General features: G+C 44.9%; 1 protein-coding gene across 8 annotated transcripts in view; it reads left to right on the forward strand.

Moving 5' to 3' along the window:
- The window catches only part of LOC129867585 (nuclear factor 1 A-type-like), a 336,739-nt gene that overhangs the window by 57,706 nt on the left and 253,481 nt on the right, over positions 1-25,552 (forward strand). The window lies entirely within an intron of this gene.

Below are 25,552 nucleotides of genomic sequence, written 5' to 3' on the forward strand. Positions count from 1 at the left end.
TGAGTTGTGCTTGTGCCATGAAAACTCACCCTGAGAGTGAAGTACAGTGCAAATAGCCGATAGAGAAATGTTCATTGATAAAAGGCAGCGGGGGCTCCTTCCTCAACTGACAGCAGCAAACACCAGCTTTCACTTGCAAGGTTTGGAAAGTGCTCTGTTTCACCAGGCAAACCGAGCACCTTAATTACAATCATTTCCACTCTCCAACAAATGGTTTCCAGAAGCTTAAGTGAGCTAGTTGTAATGTGTACCTAGTTTTACATTCCCATAGCATCATATTGTCATCATATGTGTGTGTGTATATATATATATATATATATATATTTTCTTTTTAGATTTTGTTCAGTTTTTGCAGATTTTTGCATCGACAGTTGGCAGCAGTGGGGGGCCAGGCCCAGCCATTCAGAGTGAGTTTCTCAACACAACAGGGCTTTATTACAGACAGAAATACTCCTCAGTTTCATCAGCTGTCCGGGAGGCTGGTCTCAGACGATCCAGCAGGTGACGAAGCCGGATGTGGAGGTCCTGGGCTTGCGTGGTTTACACGTTGTCTGCGGTTGTGAGGACGGTTGGATGTACAGCCAAAATCTCTAAAATAACGTTGAAGGCGTCTGGTGTAGAAATGAACATTAAATTCTCTGGCAACAGCTCTGGTGGACATTCTTGCAGTCAGCATGCCAATTGCACACTCCCTTAAAACTTGAGACATCTGTGGCATTGTGTTGTGTGACAAAACTGCAAATTTTAGTGGCCTTTTATTGTCCCCAGCACATGGTGCACCTGTGTAATGAGCATGCTTTTTAATCAGCGTCTTGATATGCCATACCTGTCAGGTGGATGGATTATCTTGGCAAAGGAGAAATGCTCATTAACAGGGATGTAAACAAATGTGTGCAAACAATTTTTAGAGAAATAAGCTTTGTGTGTGTCAGGAAAATTTCTGGGATGTTTTATTTCAGCTCATGAAACATGGCACCAACACTTTACATGTTGCGTTTATATTTTTGTTCAGTATACAATTTGCTGAGGCTCATTGTGGCTAAAATGTCATGGACGCTTTGCTCTCGTGAGCATTCTGATACCTAAAGTTAGAGTTTTTTTCAGCCTTGATTGTAAATCAGAGTGAGAACAAGAGAGAGAAGAAATAGATGGTTCCCACAGAGCACAGAGGTATGCCTTCAGTAGAATTAAGTCTGCAGTGTGTTCTCGCTCTCGCCATCTCGTTTTCTCTCTCTGTCTCTCGTCGCCTAGTCCCACAGGATCAGGTTTCTTCCCGTGTCTTATTTAAAGCAGTGAAGCATTTCTAGAGCTCTGTTGATTACAAGCCATCTGAAGAGAGGCTGACCTCATGCACCGATGCCGAAGGTGGGGTTTTTCAGCTGAAGTCAGTAATTAAATGCCAGGGCAAGTTATCCCCCACTGCTGCCAGGGCAAGGTATCCCCCACTGCTGCCAGGGCAAGGTATCCCCCACTGCTGCCAGGGCAAGGTATCCCCCACTGCTGCCAGGGCAAGTTATCCCCCACTGCTGCCAGGGCAAGGTATCCCCCACTGCTGCCAGGGCAAGGTATCCCCCACTGCTGCCAGGCCAAGTTATCCCCCACTGCTGCCAGGCCAAGTTATCCCCCACTGCTGCCAGGGCAAGGTATCCCCCACTGCTGCCAGGGCAAGTTATCCCCCACTGCTGCCAGGGCAAGGTATCCCCCACTGCTGCCAGGGCAAGTTATCCCCCACTGCTGCCAGGGCAAGTTATCCCCCACTGCTGCCAGGGCAAGTTATCCCCCACTGCTGCCAGGCCAAGGTATCCCCCACTGCTGCCAGGCCAAGTTATCCCCCACTGCTGCCAGGCCAAGTTATCCCCCACTGCTGCCAGGCCAAGTTATCCCCCACTGCTGCCAGGGCAAGTTATCCCCCACTGCTGCCAGGGCAAGGTATCCCCCACTGCTGCCAGGCCAAGGTATCCCCCACTGCTGCCAGGCCAAGTTATCCCCCACTGCTGCCAGGCCAAGTTATCCCCCACTGCTGCCAGGGCAAGGTATCCCCCACTGCTGCCAGGGCAAGGTATCCCCCACTGCTGCCAGGGCAAGTTATCCCCCACTGCTGCCAGGGCAAGTTATCCCCCACTGCTGCCAGGGCAAGTTATCCCCCACTGCTGCCAGGGCAAGTTATCCCCCACTGCTGCCAGGGCAAGTTATCCCCCACTGCTGCCAGGGCAGGTTATCCCCCACTGCTGCCAGGGCAAGGTATCCCCCACTGCTGCCAGGGCAGGTTATCCCCCACTGCTGCCAGGGCAAGGTATCCCCCACTGCTGCCACTGCTGCCAGGGCAAGGTAACCCCCACTGCTGCCAGGGCAAGGTATCCCCCACTGCTGCCAGGGCATGGTATCCCCCACTGCTGCCAGGGCAAGGTATCCCCCACTGCTGCCAGGGCAAGGTATCCCCCACTGCTGCCAGGGCAAGTTATCCCCCACTGCTGCCAGGGCAAGGGGTGGAAGAAGGGGACCCCCGTGACAACACTATCCTGCCACCAACCCATTTAACAGCAAACTTAGTAGACCACTTTTATTATCAGAGTATGAAAATTCTCAAATACAACTATTGTGCAAATTCTTGCAAAGTGTGTGTATACTTGCAAAGTTGACAACATAATTAGCATTTTATTATCTTTAGGCTTACTCTTGGTGAGTTATTGTGCAATATGGTATATTCTTGGGAGAGTTTTGTGATATAATGCCACATGCCTAACCCTACTTAGTGGCGAGTGTGTGTGTGTGGGGGAATGGGCCGGGATATCAGTCTTAACCAGGGCTTTCTGTGCGTTGTTCAACCGTCACATCATGTGTCATCTTTAGGAACAATGTGGTGTCAGGGGGGCCACAATGTGGTGTCAGGGCGGGCCCCCCTTTGACTACAGAGCAAGCAGAGTGGCCAGGGCTAATTTACAGCCTCGCTCTCAGCCCGGCAACGGGTGTCACTATCACAGGAGCACTCAACATGTGGGAAAGGTCATGGCTTAAGATGTTAGGTCCTTGACCGTATCTTCTAGGCATTTGACCTCTTAGACAAATATCACCCCTCATTAGCAGCCAGTCAAGCTGCTGGATAGCATTGGCTTTGCTATCCTCTGATCTGCAGCCCACTTTCACTTTCCCAGCAGCCCACTTTCACTTGGTTTGGGGGCAGCAGGACCAGGTGGTTAAAATTAGCCAACAACCATTTCGACATTGATTGAACCAACCGCTTCAAGCCATTTATTTAATGAACGCAGAAAAATGTTACTAAAATGTTGCAAGCCATATAGGATGCTATAGTAGCCATTGATGGCTTATGCCTAGATAGTTTTCTGTAAAGTTGAAAGTTGTTGGGTGATTAACTGTTGCAGTGGTAGTTGAAATCATACAAATTATATTGTGAAAATGTTCATATTTATATATATTTTTTTTCTTCACCCAGATAAGTATTATTGGCAAAAAAACGATGAAAGAAAACTGTGTTGAGTGAGACTAGTGGTCCCATGGCTAAATCAAATCAAATTCAATTTTCTTGGTCACATACACAGCAGATGCTATTGCAGGTGTAGTGAAACAGTGCAGTGATATCTAACTATTCACTACAATACACACAAAAACAATGGAATTCAGAAATGTATACATATTAGGACAGTGGCATTGACTAAAATACAGTAGAATAGAATACAGTATATACATATGAACTGAGTAAAGCAGTATGTAAACATTATTAAAGTGGCCAGTGATTCCATGTCTATGTATATAGGGCCGCAGCCTCTAAGATGCAGGGTTGAGTAACTGGTTGGTAGCCGGCTAGTGATGGCTATTTCACAGTCTGTTGGCCTTGAGATAGAAGCTGTCTTTCAGTCCCAGCTTTGTTGCACCTGTACTGATCTAGCATTCTGGATGATCGGGGGATGAACAGGCCGTGGCTCGGGTGGTTGATGTCCTTGATGATCTTTTTGGCCTTCCTGTGACATTGGATGCTGTAGGTTTCCCGGAGGGCAGGCAGTGTGCCCCCGGTGATGCGTTGGGCAGACCGCACCACCCTCTGAAGAACCCTGCGGTCGCGGGCAGTGCAGTTGCCGTACCAGGCGGTGATACAGCCCAACAGGATGCTCTCAATTGTTTGTGAGAGTCTTAGGGGCCAAGCCAAATTTCTTCAGCCTCCTGAGGTTGAAGAGGCGCTGTTGCGTCTTCTTCCATTTATTGTGATGTGGTCAGACTGAATGCTCTGTTAAGTCTGCTAACCATGACTTCATGTCACTTCTGGACAAGAGCAAATAGACTGGAGGGTATTGTAAAAACCTATCTGGTGGACAACTGTCTAATCTTTCAAATGGGATAGTTACTCTTAATAAGACTCTGGTCCTTTTGATGCACACCTTGATTGCTGACTCAAGATAATGGTCACTTAATAATTATTTATTGTGTGTCCCTTTCGGGAAATATGTCTTGCATCTCAACAAACAGCAGAACAATAAAAAGTGCAGGGAACCCACCCCTGGCCTGTTTGAGAGACACGAGTCGCCGCCGTGCAGTGCCAGCAATCACAAAATGGAGGGTGAAGGAGGTTGAGTAAGGGTTAAGGAAGGTGAAGGTGGGTGAAGGCCTCACTGTGGACTGGTTGGGTGATTTGGCTTGAGAGACCCTGGCCTGTAAAGGGAGAAAGACATCCATTGCCGGGTTGATTAGCCTAAATTATGGCGGTAAGATCGCTAGCAATGTGGCAGTAAAGAAAGCAGCACATAGATCGGCTAGCTAGGAGGAATGATGTTCTAATAAAAAATAACAGAAACTCGGCCTTGTTGATTGAACTACATTTCCACCTCACCCTTCTCTCTGTTTTCGCTGTGCGCAATACAATTGAAGGATATCACTGGCTGGATGAGATAACATGTCACGGAGTGGACCTATAGTTGAAGTCGGAAGTTTACATACACCTTAGCCAAATACATTTAAACTCAGTTTTTCACAATTCCTGAGCGGTATGACGGCTGCGTGGTCCCATGGTGTTTATACTTGCGTACTATTGTTTGTACAGATGAACGTGGTACCTTCAGGCGTTTGGAAATTGCTCCCAAGGATGAACCAGACTTGTGGAGGTCTACAATTGTTTTATGAGGTCTTGGCTGATTTCGTTTCATTTTCCCATGACGTCAAGCAAAGAGGCACTGACTTTGAAGGTAGGCCTCAATACATCCACAGGTACACCTCCAATTGACTCAAATGATGTCAATTAGCCTATCAGAAGCTTCTAAAGCCATGACATCTTCTGGTATTTAGTGTATGTAAACTTCTGACCCACTGGAATTGTGATACAGTGAATTATAAGTGAAATAATCTGTCTGTAAACAATTGTTGGAAAAATTACTTGTGTCATGCACAAAGTAGATGTCCTAACCGACTTGCCAAAACTATAGTTTGTTAACAAGAAATCTGTGTAGTGGTTGAAAAATGAGTTTTAATGACTCCAACCTAAGTGTATGTAAACTTCCGACTTCAACTGTATGTGAACATTTACAGGGCTGCTGTTAGATATGTTTTATTGCCGCTTTACCTTGTATGACCCTGGCAGCAGAGATGAACAAACAGTTTGCGTGTGTTGAATGACTGTAAAGACGTTTGACCTATTTCCCTCTGAGCTCTTAAACAGATTTGCACTGTATCTCTCTAAACTAGTTAGCTTTGACGATGCATCCTCGAGGCACTGTAACTTTTAGGTTCTGATCAAAAGTAAAGAGTCAATCCATTTGTTTTACTGGCCTGGAACTGAAAGCATTTATGTCCAAAGAGTTTTGCGCAACCCTCCACAGGTTGGGCAAAGAGGGGTTTTGAAAGGACTTGGCCTTACACACAGAGCACACACACCAGTCTAGTGATCTGCCAGTTTAGATCATCAGCCACTGCTGGAAAACAAGAAAAGGGAAAAGACACCAGCCGTTCCTTTATAACGGTGCGCACACACATAAAGATGGTGGTTTGCTGTGTTGCCTGGGGGGTTTTGCTGAGAGTAACAAAATCTGGCAATATCTACCGGCTGACTTTTGGTTCTTCTAATGTTACAGCGGTTTTATATTTCCCTCCCCTTCCACAGGATGTGGAATTACAATAACTTGGCGCTATTTAAGGCGATTGTGGGATAAACCACAACCTTTGCTGTGGTTACGGCAGTACACATTGTGGCTTGGGACCCCACCACCACCCACCCACTCAACCCCCCCCCCCCCCCCCCAAAAAAAAATCCCACTAACCACCCGACTGCCATAGCTATGATTATAACAATGACTGTGTCACCACACTCTCTTTCGTAAGTACAGAGATACAAACACATACACACATGCACATACTGTACCATGCATTGTAAATGAGGTTGGGGCTCATTCATAAAAATGCTTCATTGTCATAGCGTTTGATATCAGCGAGTAATAGCAGGTTTGTGTAGATGACCTGCTAGAGAAATCCCACAGCTGGCACAGCCCCCAGTGCCGAAGGACTAGCCCAGCCAGGATTAGATAGCCAGGATCAGATAGCCAGGATCAGATAATCTGATACAATACACTGCCTGTTTAATATCACTGGATATGACCTTCTTTTGAACCATTTTTTCGCTGCCGTTTATTGGATTAAACAAAGCAGATAAGGTTCTCAGATGGGGAAGCATTGTAAGATTTCTGCCAAACAGCGTTCCCCCTACGTGGGTAAATATCTCAAAAACCTAATTTGCACCGCAAATTCAGGTAATCTGTTTAAAGAGCATTGTCAACGCTGAGCTCTCCCCAATATCCTTAGAAATGTACAGTTTGGGAACATATTGTCTGGTTCCAGTCAAACATTTTGAGGAAGGAATGATCACAAAACAAAAACAAATGTGCTGGCCAATTTGTCATCTTGACTGCTTTGAGGATCTTCTATCCCTTCGTCTTTGTCAATTTCTTTGTTGTTCATTTGATAAGCAAAAACTCATTATCTCTCTAAACAAACCAGCGCATTTGGGTGATACCACAACATTTTAAATCCTAATACCTTTCAATATGCGAAACATAAAAGAGATTAGCTCATTAAATGACAATGCCAGCTTTGAGCAGCAGAGGCTAGGCTACGTAGCATTAGCGTTAGTGTAGCATAGTGTGCGCTGGTCTGGCATGTGTTTAGAGAGGGGATGCTGTCTCAATGGGGCAGACGGACTGATGGGGGGATTGGCAATGGGGAAGTTGGGCTAATTAATTCTGCATTAATGCCCCAGTCACCCCAAGACATCCCCAGCAGCAGAGAGGGGGAGACGGAGGCATGTGCCAAGCTTTCTGAAGCTCGCTGTTCTCTTTCTTCTTTGTTCATGAGATACGGTGGTTATCTATGAGACCTAGGCTGACAGGAATCTGCAGGCCTCAAATCTGCAGGACTGATATTTTCTCCTCTCCTCCATGTTGGATATTTGCTTTTCTTTGTCTGTTTTTTGTGGCCTGTCTGGTTTTAAGGAGTTAAAGCCTAGGAACTGCATGTGTCGAACTATAGCTCTCCCTAACGGCTAAGAACATTCAGGAATTCAGGACACAGACGTCTCTTCCCGATTCAGAACAGCAGCTTTGGCTAACTTCTGAGAATGGACTCTTTGTACCCACATGCCATTCAACAAGAGTCCCATTGTCTTTATCTCCCCTCTAGCCTCAGCGCTAGTCATTGCTCAGTCTTTATTGTATGCACTGTGATTGTATTAGGACTTGATGAGGACTTCATTTGAATGGTGGGCAGACAGCTCATATGCTGTTCAGGCCCGAGCGGGGGAAAACTGTGCTAATCATCTAATTACCGCCAGGATTCATTTTCTTTTTGCAAAGCGAGCGCTACGTAGCTGTACATGGGTCAAAGCGAACGCAGAGAGGTAGAAACAAGCCATTCATCTTGTCGCCTGTCTTGGAATATTCCACTTGTTGTCCTGCGCATTGATTTGCCATGCCACATGAGGGCGTGTCGGTGGCGCAAACTGATGTACTTTTTAAACCACACAGATACAGACACACACACACCAACGAATGTGGCAGCGAGGGGTAGGAAAGGGGAGGAAGAGATAAAAGGGTCAGGCCCAGAATCTCCGTATTCACTGTGTTTAAATGTCAGTTCCTCTCCCGTCTTTGTCCAGGGAGCTACAGGAATGTGCTGCAGCCGGTGATATGTGCCAGTCAGTAGGGAAATAGCGTAACTGTCTTTATGGGGGATCTTAGCAACTGAGAGAGGCTCATCTCCCGCCACCCAGCGCCCTAGCTCTCTCACTTCAGCTGCCACTTTCCAGCCGGCCCAGTGCAAACGGACGAGAATTGTTTCTCTTACACGTGATACGTGGGAATTGTTTCTCTTACACGTGGGCTTTACTTGGCTCATCGCACTTTAGCGACTCCTTGTGGCGGGCCGTCGCCTGCAGGCTGACTTCGTTCATCAGTTCAGCGGTGTTCCCTCCGACACATTGGTGCAGCTGGCTTCCGGGTTAAGCAAACGGGTGTTAAGAAGCTCGGTTTGCGGGTCATGTTCCGGAGGATGCATGACTCGACCTTCCCCTCTCCCGAGCCCGTTGGAGACTTGCAGCGATGAGAAAGATCGTAATCACAAAATTGGGGAGAAAAAAGGGGGTCAAAAATATTTTCAAAATAAAAGCGCCTTTATTGGTATATACTAGAGGTCTCCAACCCTGTTCCTGGAGAGAGAACCTCCTTACTGGAGGTTTACACCAGGCCTCTCTAACCCTGTTCCTGGAGAGATATCCTCCTGGAGGTTTACACCAGGGCTCTCCAACCCTGTTCTGGTAGTAGAGAGACCCTCCTGGAAGTTTTTGTTGTAATTAACTGATTCAGTTTATCAACCAGCTAATTATTAGAATCAGGTGTGCTAGATTAGAGTTGGAGTGAAAACCTACAGGAGGGTAGCTCTCCAGTAACATGGTTGGAGTGAAAACCTACAGGAGGGTAGCTCTACAGTAACATGGTTGGAGTGAAAACCTACAGGAGGGTAGCTCTACAGTAACATGGTTGGAGTGAAAACCTACAGGAGGGTAGCTCTACAGTAACATGGTTGGAGTGAAAACCTACAGGAGGGTAGCTCTACAGTAACATGGTTGGAGTGAAAACCTACAGGTTTGAGAGCCCTGGTGAATATTCATCAGTCCAAACAGGTGTGCTATTCTTCTTCTGAAGAGTTGGTCTCAGAGGGAGCATAGCCACAAGGCTAGTAACATGCAAAATCGGGTGAGCATTGGGGGTTCAGTCAGAAAACTGGCAGAGTGGACACCGGAGGATGAAGAGGGAAGTCGATTTCCAGCATTACAAATGCATTCTTAGAATTGTGTAATTTTTCTGTCCGTTGCGGTGGGGGCACTGCTGTCCTTTATCTTGAAGAGGTCTGAACTGGTTCAGTGCCAAGGCAAGAAACTGAGACCATGTGATCTACTGACGAGCCTCTATTGTGTGGTGAACCCATTTGGGACGGCATATAAAAGGGACTGCAGACATGAAACGGAACAGCTGTGGCCGTCTGTAGGGGAAAGTTGCTACAGATGGTGAAAGAAGTGAAAAAAAAACTACCTTATGGCTGGTAAAATATAGAAGACTAGGGGTTTGCTGAACTGGTTCCTCTCGTATCGTGTGTGTATGTTTGCAATGCATGTCTTAGTGAGTGTGTTCAGTCAAGTGTTGTTTTTAGCTGTTGTGTTATAGTGGAGAATGCTTCTTGAATCAACGCTCTGTCCTTATACCATTTCTTCCCATCTGCTGTGCAGTTCAACACAGATGTATTTCTTCTGCGCTCCAACTGACATGTTACCCCATTATATTTACATTATATTTAACAATATTGGCAGGTACTGTATATTCATTCAAATGAGCTGATAGACCTTTGGGGGGGAGGAGGTGTGTGTGTGTGCATGCAGTGTGTGTAGACTAGTGCAGGTCCTGTCTCTCTGCTCTGTAGTTAAGAATGGAGGTCAGGCCAGCCGTCTGCCAGTGGGCCCACAGTCCCAGGGTCTCCCGCTTTGCTCTGCTCACCCTGCAGTGATTAAACCGTGAGTGAGTGATCCGCTCCTCCTCGTGATGCACTGGATGGAGAGGGAAAATCCAGCCTGGGAAGTATCCATCTGGAACACTGCATCTACTGTTTCAATCCCCAGCAGCTTTCTCCCAAAAACAACTGCAGTTAGGCTGCATGGCCAGAGATGTGTGGACGGAGAAGTCTGTGTTTATTACGGACAGAAGAACCAGGCAAACTCCAAAGTTACCCTAAGCGTGATTGATGAGGATGGTAGTCGTTAGGTTAACAAATGGACTGTGCTTGGTGGGTAAGTTTAGCAGCAGAGCTGGGGATTTGACAATGAGCCATCCCAAAGCCCCAGAGTGGAGGAGAGACGGGGGAGCTGCTCTCCCCTTGGCATATTTGAAAAAAACTGTCCTGCCTCTTTGGACAGTGTCCAGGAGGAGAAGCCATACGAAGCGGACATTTTGTAACGAGGGCCGCTGACATGACGTCGTGAGCATGCTTGCATTTCACCTCGTTGTTGTTTTCTTCCCCCGATTGGTTTCCGTTCAGATTGTCAGATGTTGTTTTTTAATTATTGACAAGTGAAGTGTGGGAGTGGGGGGGCACGTGTGTGTGTTTGTGTGGGGGGGGGGGGTTCCTTTTATTTTTAAATTATTGCATTTTTTTCCCGCCAGCACCACCCCTTGGTCGTTCCATCTGTGTATGCGGAGCAGGGCAATAGAAATGAATACGTCAATAAGGATACTATGGCTGTGGCGCTACCTCTTGCCAAGCCACAAGGCCCTGGCACGGCGCACACTGAACCCCCTTGTTTAGTTCAGGGGAGAGGATGGGCAAGAAAACAAGAAAACATTGAGCATCAACCCAACACATTAACAATTACGCTTCCCTGGCTTGCATCAGGAGCGAATGTAAACGTTGCTTGTCCTGGCATGCCGGGGAAAAACAACAAGCTCGGGACCAAGCTACCTTTCTGAAGGTAGAAAAAATAAAGGCAGCCAGGCATAGGGAAGTTGGGATATTGTTTTTTCCATTCCTGAAGTGCTTCCCAGCTCCAAGCCATCCTAAAGGCTACTGAGAGGAGAGGAAGGAGAGAGATGCTGTTGGTCTGTATGGCTTGTGTGTCCTAATGAGGAAACCTACTGTCAAATCATGACTCACACCTCTTTCTCTTACTCACCTTCTCTTGCACGGTGATTTCACCGAAAAGCTTCCCACTCTGCCATGAATGAGGGACAGAAAGAAAGAACCCTCCCCTCACTTTAGGTCCGCTGTTCTCAAAGAGTGGATCAGTGTGGTGCGTTTTGTTTTTAGGAAATTAATATGGCACCTTTTACGAGATACCCATTCGATTGTGTGGCCACTCCCAGATAGATATGCTTGCTGCTTGTTAGTTTTGTTAGACCAGTATGTCTGACACAAGGGCATTCTCCACCGCCAGGCATTACGGCCCTTCAACCACAAAACTGTTTTCAGAGGGGAGACAAAAGCGGCACTTGATTAGTCGTGAAACCGTCTGGGAACGAGACTCTCGGCAACCAAGCTAATTGGTCAACATTTCCAAACAAGAAAGGAGAAACTCCTGTTCACGTATACGCACATTTAAATTAATGTCTTTTTCTCTTTTTCTGAGGCCCCTTCTAATCACGAGCACCAGTTTTCTCCCATCATTCTTTGTGTGTGTTATTTAGTCTCCATCGCCAGCCTCACCCCCTGAACCCAAATGTATTGGAACTGAGGGGGGCCTCCCTCTCCTAATGGACGGCTCATATTACTTCACACAGACATAGATGGCGTCTGGCCCCGGAGAACTTAGCACTCTGGCGTGAAATATTGAATATTGTTTAAAGATTCCTTTTGTCCGTGCTTGGACTTGGAGGGAGGGGGGGGGGGGCAGAACAAAAGGGAAAGAAGTCACTAAGTACCGCCTGACCTTCCATTCAGACCATACAGGCACCATCACAAGGTCTAACCTCAGTAAGTTGTCCCAAACCAAGGGGTCTACGGTCTACCTCTAGGATTTTGTTTTGATTGAGTTCTCATTTGACCCTTGTGTTGTCTGTGCACTGTGAGCGCTTATCTAATTGCTAACAAACACACACGTCAAACAAGCGTATCTCACGCCGTCTTGTCAAGCAAAAGGGAAGTAAGTCAATATTCCCCGAAACGTTACAGGTGGGTCGTCTTCCTAGAAATTTGGGACCTGCTGTGAGTCGAGATATTTCCCCTCCCACCCGTTGGCTGTGGAAAACAAGTAGTGGTATCCCTGGGCCTACTCCCTGCTCGTCTGCAACCCCCCCCCCACTCCCCCACACCCGGAGCTGAGAGAGAGAGGCTGGAGGGTATGGTTCAAAGTTAGATATTCTGAGATAAGGCAACAATCAATCATACCAACTCTGTGTCGTGTGACCAGCCCAAACTGCTCTGCCTGTGACCAGGCAGGCAAAAGTTAGTGCTTCTCTCTCTCTCTCTCTCTCTCTCTCTCTCTTTCAATTCAAGGGACTTTATTGGCATGGGAAACATGTGTTAACTTCTTGAGAATACAGGGGGTGCTGTTTCGCATTAGCATAATTGCCTCTACAGACTAAACTGCCTCTTATTCAATTATTGCTGTTACTATATGCATATAACCATATAGCATTGGATAGAAAACAAGCTATGGTTTCTAAAACCGTTCCAATTGAGTCTCTGAGTCAAACACAGGTCATTTCACAGCACTTTCCCTGAGCCTGAAAAAGATTGCAAGATGTGTATGCTCGCTTCAAAGCTCTGCCTATATATGGTCACGCCACCTATGACCCGAATGACACTTCCTTCTTCTTCCTCTGGGTGTCTGGAAGACGTCAGAGGAGAAATTTTTTGTTTATCTTGTACTGACGTGAAATAAGACTTATTTCTTTAGCGTGACCGACAACTTCCGGTTTCTGAGATGCGCGTTTTCAGAGGTGGCATTGTCTTTTGTTATGCTGACGTTACGGATGAAAACTATCTCCGTGTCGAAGTTTGTTTGCTACATGTGACCATATCACCGTAATGTATGTTTTTTCAATATAGTTTAATCAGATTATTAGAATTTTTTCGGGAGTTTTGCCGTGTTCCGTTCTTTGAGTTTTTTAACTTTGGGAATTGACCGCGCCAGTCGACCAGTACCCAGGCTAAATGAAGAGGGGAGGTTGCCATTGTGAATGGATTGAACGACTCATCAGGACTAAGGACACCTTGATCAACATTCTGATGAAAGACCAGCAATAGTAAGACCCAATTTATGATGTTATTTCATATATCTGTCGTGCATGTGAACTGGTCGGGCGCGTCCAGCCGGTTCTGGCTGGCCTGGTTATGCTAATTAGCGATACATTTTGTTTTCGCTATAAAACATTTAAAAAATCTGAAATATTGTTTGGATTCACCAGATGTTGGGCTTTCAATGTCTGTACGCTGTGTATTTTTTCTGAAATGTTTTAAGACAAGTAATTAGTTATATAACGTTGGTCTCTGTAATTGTTCTAGCTGCATCAGCACTATATCAGATTGCAGCTGCAATGTAGAACTGTGATTTATACCTGAAAAATGCACATTTAAAAAAAAAAAACTATGCTATACCATAAATATGTTATCAGACTGTCATCTTAAGAATTTTTTTGTTGGTTAGTGGCTATCAATATCTTAGTTTAGCCGAATTGGTGATAGCACCTGATGGAGTAAGAAACTGTTGGAGTAAGAAAATGGTGTCATTTTGCTAACGTGTTTAGCTAATAGATTTACATATTGTGTCTTCCCTGTAAAACATTTAAAAAATCTGAAATGGTGGTTTTATTCACAAGATCTGTGTCTTTCATTGGGTGTCTTGGACTTGTGATTTAATGATATTTAGATGCTACTATTTAATTGTGACGCTATGCTAGCGATGCTAATCAGTGTGGGGGGTGTGGGGGGTGCTCCCGGATCCGGGTTAGGTACTCTGTAGAGGTTTTAACATTGCCAAAGCAAGTGAGGTAGATAATATACAAAAGTGAAATAAACAATAAAAATTAACAGTAAACATTACACATACAGAAGTTTCAAAACAATAAAGACATTCCAAATGTCATTATGTATATATACAGTGTTGTAACAATGTAGAAATGGTTAAAGTACACAAGGGAAAATAAATAAGCATAAATATGGGTTGTATTTACAATGGTGTTTGTTCTTCACTGGTTGCCCTTTTCTTGTGGCAACAGGTCACACATCTTGCTGCTGTGATGGCACACTTAAATGTCACCCAGTAGATATGGGAGTTTATCAAAATTGGGTTTGTTTTCAAATTCTTTGTGGATCTGTGTAATCTGAGGGAAATATGTGTCTCTAATATGGTCATACATTTTGGCAGGAGGTTAGGAAGTGCAGCTCAGTTTCCACCTCATTTTTTGGGCAGTGTGCACATAGCCTGTCTTCTCTTGAGAGCCATGTCTGCCTACGGCGGCCTTTCTCAATAGCAAGGCTATGCTCACTGAGTCTGTACATAGTCAAAGCTTTCCTTAAGTTTGGGTCAGTCATTGTGGTCAGGTATTCTGCCACTGCGTACTCTGTTTAGGGTCAAATAGCATTCTAGTTTGCTCAGTTTTTTTGTTAATTCTTTCCAATGTGTCAAGTAATTATCTTTTTGTTTTCTCATGATTTGCTTGCATGTAATTCTCTCTCTCTCTTTCTATCGATCTCTCTCTCTCTTTCTATCGATCTCTCTCTCTCTTTCTATCGATCTCTCTCTCTCTTTCTATCGATCTCTCTCTCTCTTTCTATCGATCTCTCTCTCTCTTTCTATCGATCTCTCTCTCTCTTTCTATCGATCTCTCTCTCTCTTTCTATCGATCTCTCTCTCTCTTTCTATCGATCTCTCTCTCTCTTTCTATCGATCTCTTTCTATCGATCTCTCTCTCTCTTTCTATCGATCTCTCTCTCTCTCTCTCTTTCTATCGATCTCTCTCTCTCTCTCTCTCTCTCTCAATTTTCAATTAAATTTGCTTTATTGGCATCACGTAACAATGTACATATTGCCAAAGCTTATTTTGGATATTTACAATATAAAGATGAGATTCAAAATTTTCAACGGGACAACAATAACCAAGTGTCAAAATAACCATACATTGAACAATAACAATAAGCATACAGTAGAGTACATGTGCAGGTTGATTGGTTTGTCAGACACTGTCCCTCAACTTATGGCAGGCAGCAATGTAGTGCGCTGCCAACCCACAGCTCTCTGCGTCCTCCCCCAACAGGAGGGGTAGCCTACTCTCATCATAGAGGTCTTTGAAACCTTGAATACGGGTTTCAAATTTGGGGAAATGACACTAATTGTTTTATATTTTTGAAAATGTTTCAGGAAATGCAGCTCTGTCCTGGGTTCTGCTGTTGTGCAGTGGTTGCACAGCCTTTCCTCTACAGGGAGCCAGGTTTTCCTGTGTCTACCCTTCTCAATGGCAAGGCTGTGCTCACTGAGCCTGTACTTTGTCAAGGTTTTTCTAAGGTTTTGATCAGTAACCATGGTCAAATATTTAGCCACAGTGTACTGTCGATTTAGGGCCAGATAGCACTGCATTTTGCTTTGTGTTTGTGCTTGTGTTTCCCAATAAGCAATATAGTTTTGTTTTGACTGTGTTATAATTTGGTTTATCCTGATTGATTGGATGTTCTGGTCCTGAGGCTTCAATGTGTTAGTAGAACAGGTTTGTGAACTCAGCCCCAGGACCAGCTGGATGAGGGGACTCTTTTCTTTGCTCAGCTCTTGGAATTGCAGGGCTTGGTAGTGATATGAGAGGGGGGTCACTGTATTTTAGATGTTTCCAGAGCTTAATTGCTATTTTTTGAGTTTTTATTATTAGTGGATATTGGCCTAATTCTGCCCTGCATGCATTGTTTGTAGTTTTCCTCTGGACATGTAGGATAATCTTACAGAACTCTGCATGCAGGGTTTCAATGGGGTGTTTGTCCCATTTGATGAAATCTAGTTTTGCAAGTGGACTGCACACCTCACTGCCATAAAGTGCATTTGGTTCAATGACATATTAAATTAGTTTTAGGCAAATTTTAATAGGTATTTCAATTTGAATTAGCTTTTTAATTGCGTAGAATGCCCTGCGTGCTTTCTCTCTCAGTTCATTCACTGCCTCATTAAGGTGTCCAGTTGAGCTTATTCTTAAACCTAAGTAATTGTAGTGTGTGCAGTACTCTATATATTTTGTACCAATTGAGAACTTTGGTCTAATTCCCTGAGATCTGGATCTTCTCTCTCAAATCATTATTTTAGTCTTTTTGGGGTTTACTGCCAAGGCCCAGGTCTGGCAGTACTGCTCCAGCAGGTCCAGGCTCTGCTGTAGGCCATGTGCTGTGGATGACAGCAGGCATAGGTCATCTGCGAAGAGTAGGCATTTAACCTCTGAATTGTGGAGACTAACACCAGAGGCTGAGGATTTTTCTAGAATAGTGGCCAATTCGTTGATGTAAATATTGAAGAGTACAGGGCTCAGATTGCAACCCTGGCGAAGACCCCGCCCCTGGTCAAAGAATTCTGTTATTTTCTTGCCAATTTTAAAGCTGCACGTATTGCCAGTATACATTGATTTAATTATGTCATATGTTTTACCCCCTACACCACTTTCAATAACTTAGTAGAACAGTCCTGTATGCCAAATAGAATAAAATGCTTTTTGGAAGTCGATAAAGCAAGTGTATATTTTGGTATTATTTTGGTGGACATGTTTATCTATCAGGGTGTGTAGGGTGTAAATATGATCAGTTGTGCAATGTTTTGGTATAAATCCAATTTGGCTTTTACTCAAGACATTGTGCTTATTAAGGAAGTTTAGAACTCTTACATTTATAATACTACAGAAAACCTTCGCCAGGTTACTGTTCACACAAATGCCTCTGTAATTGTTAGGGTCAAATTTGTCTCCGTTTTTAACGATTGGGGTTATGAGTCCTTGATCCCACATGTCAGGGAAATAACCTACACTCGGGATCAAATTAAACAGTTTTAATATAGCCAATTTAAATTTTGCACTAGTGAGTTTGAGCATCTCATTTAGGATGCCATCGGGTCTGCATTCTTTTTTAAATTTGAGAGCCTGAAATGTCTTATAGAGCTCCTGGTCAGTGATTGGGGAGTCCAATGGATTTTGATTTTCCTTTATAGCTTTTTCTAATCCATTCAACTTCTCATGAATTTGGCGTTGTTCTGCGTTTGTGTCAATTTGAACGGTGTTGTAGAGTGTTTTAAAATGGGTTGTCCATATGTCACCATTTTGTATCGCTAATTCCTCTTGTTTAGATTTTTGTAGTTTTTTCCAATTTTGCCAGAAGTTGTTTGTTTATGGACTCCTCAATTAGTGTCAGCTGCTTGCTGTTCTACTGTGCTTTTTTAGTTCTGAGTGTACGTTTATAGAGTTTTTGTCTCACAGTAATAAAGGTGCAATTCACCATTATTTGGGTCTCTGTGCTTTTGGTTGGATAGTGTTCTAAGTTTTTTCCTTATAATTTTACAATCTGCCTCAAACCAGTTGTCATCTGTGAACTTTTTTGTTTAGTTTTTTATCAATTTCAATTTTGCTTCTTTTGCCATTTGCCTGAATATATAGTTGATGTTTTGTACTGCTAGATTGATGCCTTCTTTACTGTGAGTGAATGTGGTATCCAGAAAGTTATCTAAGAGTGTTTGGATATTTTGGTTCCAGGTTGCTTTCTGGTATTGTTCTGTGCTGTTTTGGGCCCATCTGTATGAATTTCTGATGTTGTACAGTTTACTGGACTGTGAATGTCTGGTTGTTTGCATGTCTGTTCTTTTGAGGAACAACGTCATTTGGCTGTGATCAGACAGAGGTGTTAGTGGCTTGACAGTGAATGAGCTGAGAGAGAAGGGGTCAATGTCTGTGATCATATAGTCTACTGTGCTGTGGCCAAGAGTTGAGCAATAGGTGAATCTCCCCATAGAGTCACAATGTAACCTACCATTGACAAAGTACAGACCCAGGCTTCTACAGAGCTGCAACAGATCCCTTCCGTTTTTGTTGACGGTGCGCTCTCTCTGTCTCTCTGTCTCTCTCTCTCTATCGATCAATCTCTCTCTCTCTCTCTCTCTCTCTCTATCTCTCTGCTTGGTGCAGGTGGGGTATTTGTCTGGTTGGTGACAGTTATTTTCTGTTGATGTGCCGTGGCTGAACTCTGTTGGAGCAGGGAGGCCGGGACGGTCTATACTAGTCTACTACCCTTACGAGTGTCGCTCAAACTTCTCTGTATCCATCACACCATAAACGACATCGTCTCGAGGCCGGAATTGAAATGTTTGCATAGGGACAAAACAAATATGCAGCTTTGACAGCAGAAGCTAGCTGAGGTTAGAAATACCGGCGGAGTGACAAGACAAATGACAGTGGTTGAGGAATATTGTCTCTACTGCACTGTAAAACACACACACACACACACACACACACACACACACACACACACACACACACACACACACACACACACACACACATTTTTGCTCTCTCTCCCCTCTCGCTCTCTCTCCCCTCTCTCTTTCCTCTCCCCTCTCTCCCTCTCTCTGCGGCTTCATGCTAATTAAATTCCTGCGTTGTCCATTAGACGGATAGAGTGAGCAGACTGCTGACTCAACACAGGTAGGGCGGCCCACTGTAATGGCTGGAAGAGCTCAAGTGCCCAAGCAATTCATTTGGCCCCCATTTTACACATCCCTGGGTCACCACATGCTTTCAAGGGTGTAGAGAGAGAGAGAGGGGAGCGAGAGGGGAGAGAGAGGGGTGCGAGCCAGGGGGGAGGGATAAGCTAATAACTTCAAAATGCTTTCATTCTAAAGCGGTCACTCCACCAGGCTTTGTCCTCTAAAATTCACTGATGTGCGCTTACCCTCTCGATGTATTGGCTTGTAGTCTTTTCAACTACTTCACTAGAGTAATGTAACTCAAATATTATTGTAATTGCCATGTTAAAATCTACACAGGTGACTCCTTTCCAAAATATTTGGGGTATTTCCCTTTCATACCACGGAGACCGTTTAACCTTGATGTTGAGAAGCTATCAGCGGGCTTCTCCTAAACTAGTGACGGGTTAAAATGGTAAATCCAACTCAGGGCTGCGGCCGGTACATTGGGTAGGTCGGCAAAGTTCTTTCTTCACAAAGCATAAGTCACATTTTCCAGGTTCTTCGTCCCACTTCAGCTTGTGGTGTCGCACCTGTATTTTTCCTGGAGGGTTGTGACAGCATGCAAGACACCACACACATTATTTAGGCTCTGACCACCAATAAACAATGAAGAATTTACAACTCTGCTACAGCCCTTGAACACTGTGTACAGTTCAGGGTTCTTTCAGAAAAATATAGCTGTGAAATACATCTATCTAGACTGACATTGTCTCTGTGTCTTGGTTAGAAACACTAACCATCTTGATAATCCAACATCCAGCCTCCATGTCAACGGAGAACATATTCAGAGATCACCTTGAATCCTAATGGATATAATAGCACTAAAGATATGTGAATAGTTGATGATAATTGATGGTGCGTTCAATTAAAATCAATTATCTTTTTCACATGCTCCGTAGTCTCAACTCGTTATGGTCGAAAAGGTTCCCATCATTGTTCTCCACCTCCTCTAAAAGAGAAACAGCCTCTGGTAAGTCCTCAGGGCCATGTTAGCCTCCCATTATGTCTGCTCGCACAGTGGTGGGAACAAGAGGGAGCTCCTCGAATCCCCTCAGTCCCCAGGGTGTTTCCTTCAAAGAGTTAAACTCCCCCTCCCACCCCTTCCTACCCAGATCAACAGAGTCCTAAGCAGAAGAAGAACAAACAAGAAATTAGAAAAAACAACAACAAAACTTTCCAGTTGCCGCCTCTTCTTTACTCATTAGCATGTGAATCGCTATTCATCCATTTAGGGTCCATCAGAACCTCATGAGCACCCAGTTTCCATGGGCTCCTCACAGACAAAGCCTGCCAAGAGAAACTGCAAAGAGCAGCTATCCCTACCAATGACTTTCCATACAAAATAGAATCTCAGACAGACACTGAATGGTATGTGTTGGTGTGTCCCAGTCAGGTGTAGTGGATAGAGACAGAGAGAAGAAGAAGTGATGCATAGAATGGTGAGGGGCAGGGGGGGGGGGGGGGGTGAACACGGAGGCAAGAGGTGCAGCTGGCTCATACAGACACCCCATTCCCACACTCCCCATTCCAATGGGCTGGTTTGTACTGGTCTAGTCTTAATTCACCATTTGCCTAATTAACATCTCATATGCATAACTTGTTGCTCCCCCCTCCCCGTGCCCCCTCTGCCAAAACAATGAGAAGACTTAATCCTAAAGCGTCTGTAGTTAAGATAAAAGCGCTCTGCACTCTAACGACTCTCGCTTTTCTCGTCAGCAATTAAAAGGCCTACGGTTAGGTGGAACCTGGAGCTTTCCAAATGCACAACAAAAGGCATGTATTTGAGGTCAAGTTATTGATTGTGAGTTGAATTCCTAAAAGTCTAAAATTGTATTTTGGAAAACCCAATTCCAATGTGATCCTCACCCCAGTCTGCTTGAAAAAAAAATTCTAGGATGTTTGGGTCATAATACTTCAAAATGCTTCATCCTGCTTGTTGCGCTCTTTGGATGCGTTGGAGTTACGAGGTGGTGTGAAGCAACACGGTTGAGGACTTTTTAGTTTTAGTTCAAATGAATTTAACTAACAGTATAATCACATGCTGTATAAGCCCAGTCTTATGTTTGGGCATGGCTGATAAGAATACACAGTATATACCCCACAGAATACACAGTATATACCCCACAGAATACACAGTATATACCCCACAGAATACACAGTATATACCCCCACAGAATACACAGTATATACCCCCACAGAATACACAGTATATACCCCCACAGAATACACAGTATATACCCCCACAGAATACACAGTAAATACCCCCACAGAATACACAGTATATACCCCCACAGAATACACAGTATATACCCCCACAGAATACACAGTATATACCCCCACAGAATACACAGTATATACCCCCGCAGAATACACAGTATATACCCCCGCAGAATACACAGTATATACCCCCGCAGAATACACAGTATATACCCCCGCAGAATACACAGTATATACCCCCGCAGAATACACAGTATATACCCCCGCAGAATACACAGTATATACCCCCGCAGAATACACAGTATATACCCCCGCAGAATACACAGTATATACCCCCGCAGAATACACAGTATATACCCCCGCAGAATACACAGTATATACCCCCGCAGAATACACAGTATATACCCCCGCAGAATACACAGTATATACCCCCGCAGAATACACAGTATATACCCCTGCAGAATACACAGTATATACCCCCGCAGAATACACAGTATTTACCCCCGCAGAATACACAGTATTTACCCCCGCAGAATACACAGTATATACACCCGCAGAGTACACATACTTTTCCTGCAGACAGTAAATCTGCAAGGTCCGCTTGGACTGTGAGGAAACTATGCATAGCAGTGGATAGAGAACTGTTTCTCGTGCTCTGCTCCTGGAGATGTAAACCAGATGTCCAGCACTGGGCTTGTTGGCATGCTGTCAAATCCCGCGCTGACGAGACACGACCACAGTGACAGCCCCAAGGTCACAGCCCAATTCACTGTTCTTTTCTCAAACTAATTTCCTGTGCACGGGAAACTGACAGAGGTCTGTTAATAGCGTCTCAACGTGGACATTATGGACACTAATGAAAAACACTTCTGTCTTTCTTGGTGTTGGGACAGTGTCCGAGAGCCAAAATGGCTGTCTGAATGGCTGAGGTAGACTTTTATAACAACCTTGGTCCCTTGCGTATTAGGACAAAGACTAACATCGTAAACCAGGTGCTCAACATCCGTTGTTTCTGCTTTGGTTGATTACAGTACACAGATAACAATCTTGCTCCTGATTGTTTTTATGCTGCCGATCCCCAGACTTTGTATTCCCTTTAAAACCCAAATACACCTGTTCCTGGTTTTTTATTTTATTGGAGAATGTTGTCTGAAAAGCTCCAGATGTTTGAGGTTTTGGAAATGAGAGGGAGATGAGTGGTGAGGTTTATCTCTGTGCTGCGTTGGTTTGTGTATCGGGGCCTGCCCTGCAGATGCTAGCCAACCACCACCATGTGCCTCGCTGCTGCCACCACAAACAAACTACATACAAGTGATGTGACCAGGCACTTTCCCTTTCTCCTTGCATTCCCTCTTTCCTCTAACCTCTCTCACTCTGCTACCTTTCTCTGTCTGCTCTCCCTCATGCATCCTCCTCATTCTTTCTTCCTCTTTTTAATTTTTTTTTTTTTTTTACCTTTATTTAACTAGGCAAGTCAGTTAAGAACAAATTCTTATTTTCAATGACGGCCTAGGAACAGTGGGTTAACTGCCTGTTCAGGGGCAGAACGACAGATTTGTACCTTGTCAGCTCGGGGATTTGAACTTGCAAAATTCCGGTTACTAGTCCAACGCTCTAACCACTAGGCTACGCTGCCGCCCTTTCTCTATCCCTCCTACTTCCCTCTCTTCTTTCCCAGGGTGATTCAGCATGCAGCACTGAGAGTCAGGTTTTTTCAGGACCTGGCAGGCTGGAGAGGGTAGTTCTATTTTGTGTGCCTGCCCTGCGCCGCGCCGTCTCTGAAATGACAGGCTATGGGGTGTATTATTACCCCTGTAGCACGCCTCCCTCCAGGGCCAGACCCAAATGGGAGAGGGAGAGGAGGATAAACCCATTCTCTTCCCCCCACATAGCTTCACAGCATCAGGCACCTTTTATAGTTAGTTTTTCTGCATTGGAGCGAGAGAGGGAGCATACTTCTCCTGGCTGAACCAAGTTCTCCTCTCTGGTGTTTGTGAAGGTGTGATCAGCACTAAGGCCCTGTGTCAGCAGTAACTAGCTGCGTCATCCTCCAGGTTCCAAGGGCTTTTGAGGGAGACGGTTTAGGTGCCACCAGAGCAATTAAATGCAGGCTCTATTAAACAACCAGCCACCCGCACTTAAATCACAGCATAGACAGCGTCTTTAAAGTAGCAGCTCCTGCCTGCCTGCCCTCCAGCTAGCTCAGTCCCATTGCACCCTCCAGCTGGCTCAGTCCCATTGCACCCTCCAGCTAGCTCAGTCCCATTGCACCCTCCAGCCTGCTCAGTCCCATTGCACCCTCCAGCTAGCTCAGTCCCATTGCGCCCTCCAGCTAGCTCAGTCCCATTACGTCCTCCAGCTAGCTCAGTCCCATTACGTCCTCCAGCTAGCTCAGTCCCATTACGTCCTCCAGCTAGCTCAGTCCCATTACGTCCTCCAGCTAGCTCAGTCCCATTACGTCCTCCAGCTGGCTCAGTCCCATTACGCCCTCCAGCTGGCTCAGTCCCATTACGCCCTCCAGCTTGCTCAGTCCCATTACGCCCTCCAGCTGGCTCAGTCCCATTGCACCCTCCAGCTAGCTCAGTCCCATTGCGCTGTGCTCAAACCCATGAAGAGGCCTGGCATTTTTATGTGCTTTGTGATAACGAGCGTTAACCTAATTCAGTTCGGTTGTTTTGTGTGGTGGAATGTGTGTCAAAATGATTTTTTTGTCTGTATACTGTCGAGGTTCTCAACTTGCTACAATTAAATAAGTATTTTAGGTTGAAGTCCCTAGACTTTTAAGGGGAATTCCACCACTTTTTAAGGTAAATTGTTTTCAAACATGGTTACCAGGATTGAAGTGCAACTTCCTAGTGACTAGTCCTTCCCTCTCTGAATGGCCACGGGTCCTTACAGAGAAATCAATGGTATGATGTATTTATCGGGGAAAAAATCGATAGTTATATATAGGGATTTAATTTATGATGATGTGTTGTTTTGACAATATCGCAATATAATTTTTTGGAGCTAGTTGGCTGTACCTGCACAAAAACTCCAGTATTTTCCTTCATGGCTTGTTCTTAATTTCTTTTTAAATAGGGAGCCAATTTGTGAATCTCAATACATAACATATCGGCACCTACGTATCGTGATGATATCGTATCAGGAGGTCCCTGGCAATTCCCAGCCCGGTAGATTTGCTTTTAGCCAAATCCTTTTAGAGCAAGCCAAATAATTTCATGTTTTAAAAGTTATCCTAGATCAGGATTCATTGTTTGAATGGTAAGATGCCAATCATTTGTGGAGTAATGTGAATTCATGTATTCAGTTATCAGAACAGCATGTGATATTGATCTGTTTATGGCTATTCCTGTTGGATAAATACACGCTCGCTGAAGACTCACCTACACACCCACAGGGAAGGACAAGGGAGAGTGATGTCCCAACAGTACAGGGAACATGTCATGACTCTCAGTCCCCAAAGGGAAATACGGTACGTGTACACTTGTGTGCTTTGTTGTTCCAGCAAGTGAACATCAGTGAGAATTGAAAATAAGAGAGAATCAATGGGAGATTATACACAGTGAGATTTGACAAAAACTAAATATTGTTGCAGATTAAATCTGCAGATTTAGATTGTTGATTATATAGATAGATGAAAGGCTGTTGAATGGATTAATCTCCATCTTCCTAGGCTGAGGTCAGTGCATGTAGGTTAAACATATGCTACATTAGCGAACGTACAGCATCCTCACTCAAAGCCTCGACCGGTGCAGCTAGCACACTGATTAATGCTTCACATTGTGCCGGCAATTCTGTTTTCGAACGCAGTTGTGCCATTTTACAGATGACTTCATTGTAAATAACTGAATTGACCCCATTAAGCATTTTTCGGAGTAGTAGTGTTAATGACAAGAACACTGTCATTAACATAGAAACAATAAAACCCGATTTAAAAACTATGCCCAACGAAGCACGAGAAAGTAATCATTTGAGGCGGATTGGATTCAGTCATCGTGTCACAATATTGGGCTCTGGCACATCTCCACGACGTCTGTCATATCCTGTGTGGTAATTACAGTGAGTGGTTAGATGGAGGGAGTGGGCCGGCTCCGTGGTGGAGGTAGAGAGGGGAGGCCCAGAGAGAAGGAACAATGGTACAGCGAGGAAGAGAAGAAAGAGAGAAGGGAAAGGGGAGTATGGGGGGGAAAGAGAAAGGGGAGTATGGGGGAAGAGTAGAGGAAGCAAAGAGATAGAGAGGAGAGGGTAGTGAGCAGAACCTTTCTTCATTGCTTCAACCCACCACCAGGCCAGCACACGGCATCAAGTGGACACAATGGGGACGGTGTCTTTGGAGAAAGAGAGAGAAAGAGGGAGGGATACAGACAGAGAGAGAGGGGGTGGTCTGGCTCTTCTCTCATCCTACTGACCCATTCCCATCCTGGTCCCAACTATTTACTCTGGAAACAGCTAATGATCTCCTTCTTATTCTCTCTGTCTCTCTCTCTCTCTCTCTCTGTCTGTCTCCGTGTGCTGTGCGGCACATGATATTTAATCCGTGATCTTTGTTTTCAACAAACGCAGCGCAAGCTGTTGCTGGCAGTGCCATGGGGCTCAGGGCCC

Source organism: Salvelinus fontinalis, chromosome 12 (genome assembly GCF_029448725.1).
Source record: "Salvelinus fontinalis isolate EN_2023a chromosome 12, ASM2944872v1, whole genome shotgun sequence".
Lineage (NCBI taxonomy): Eukaryota > Metazoa > Chordata > Actinopteri > Salmoniformes > Salmonidae > Salvelinus > Salvelinus fontinalis.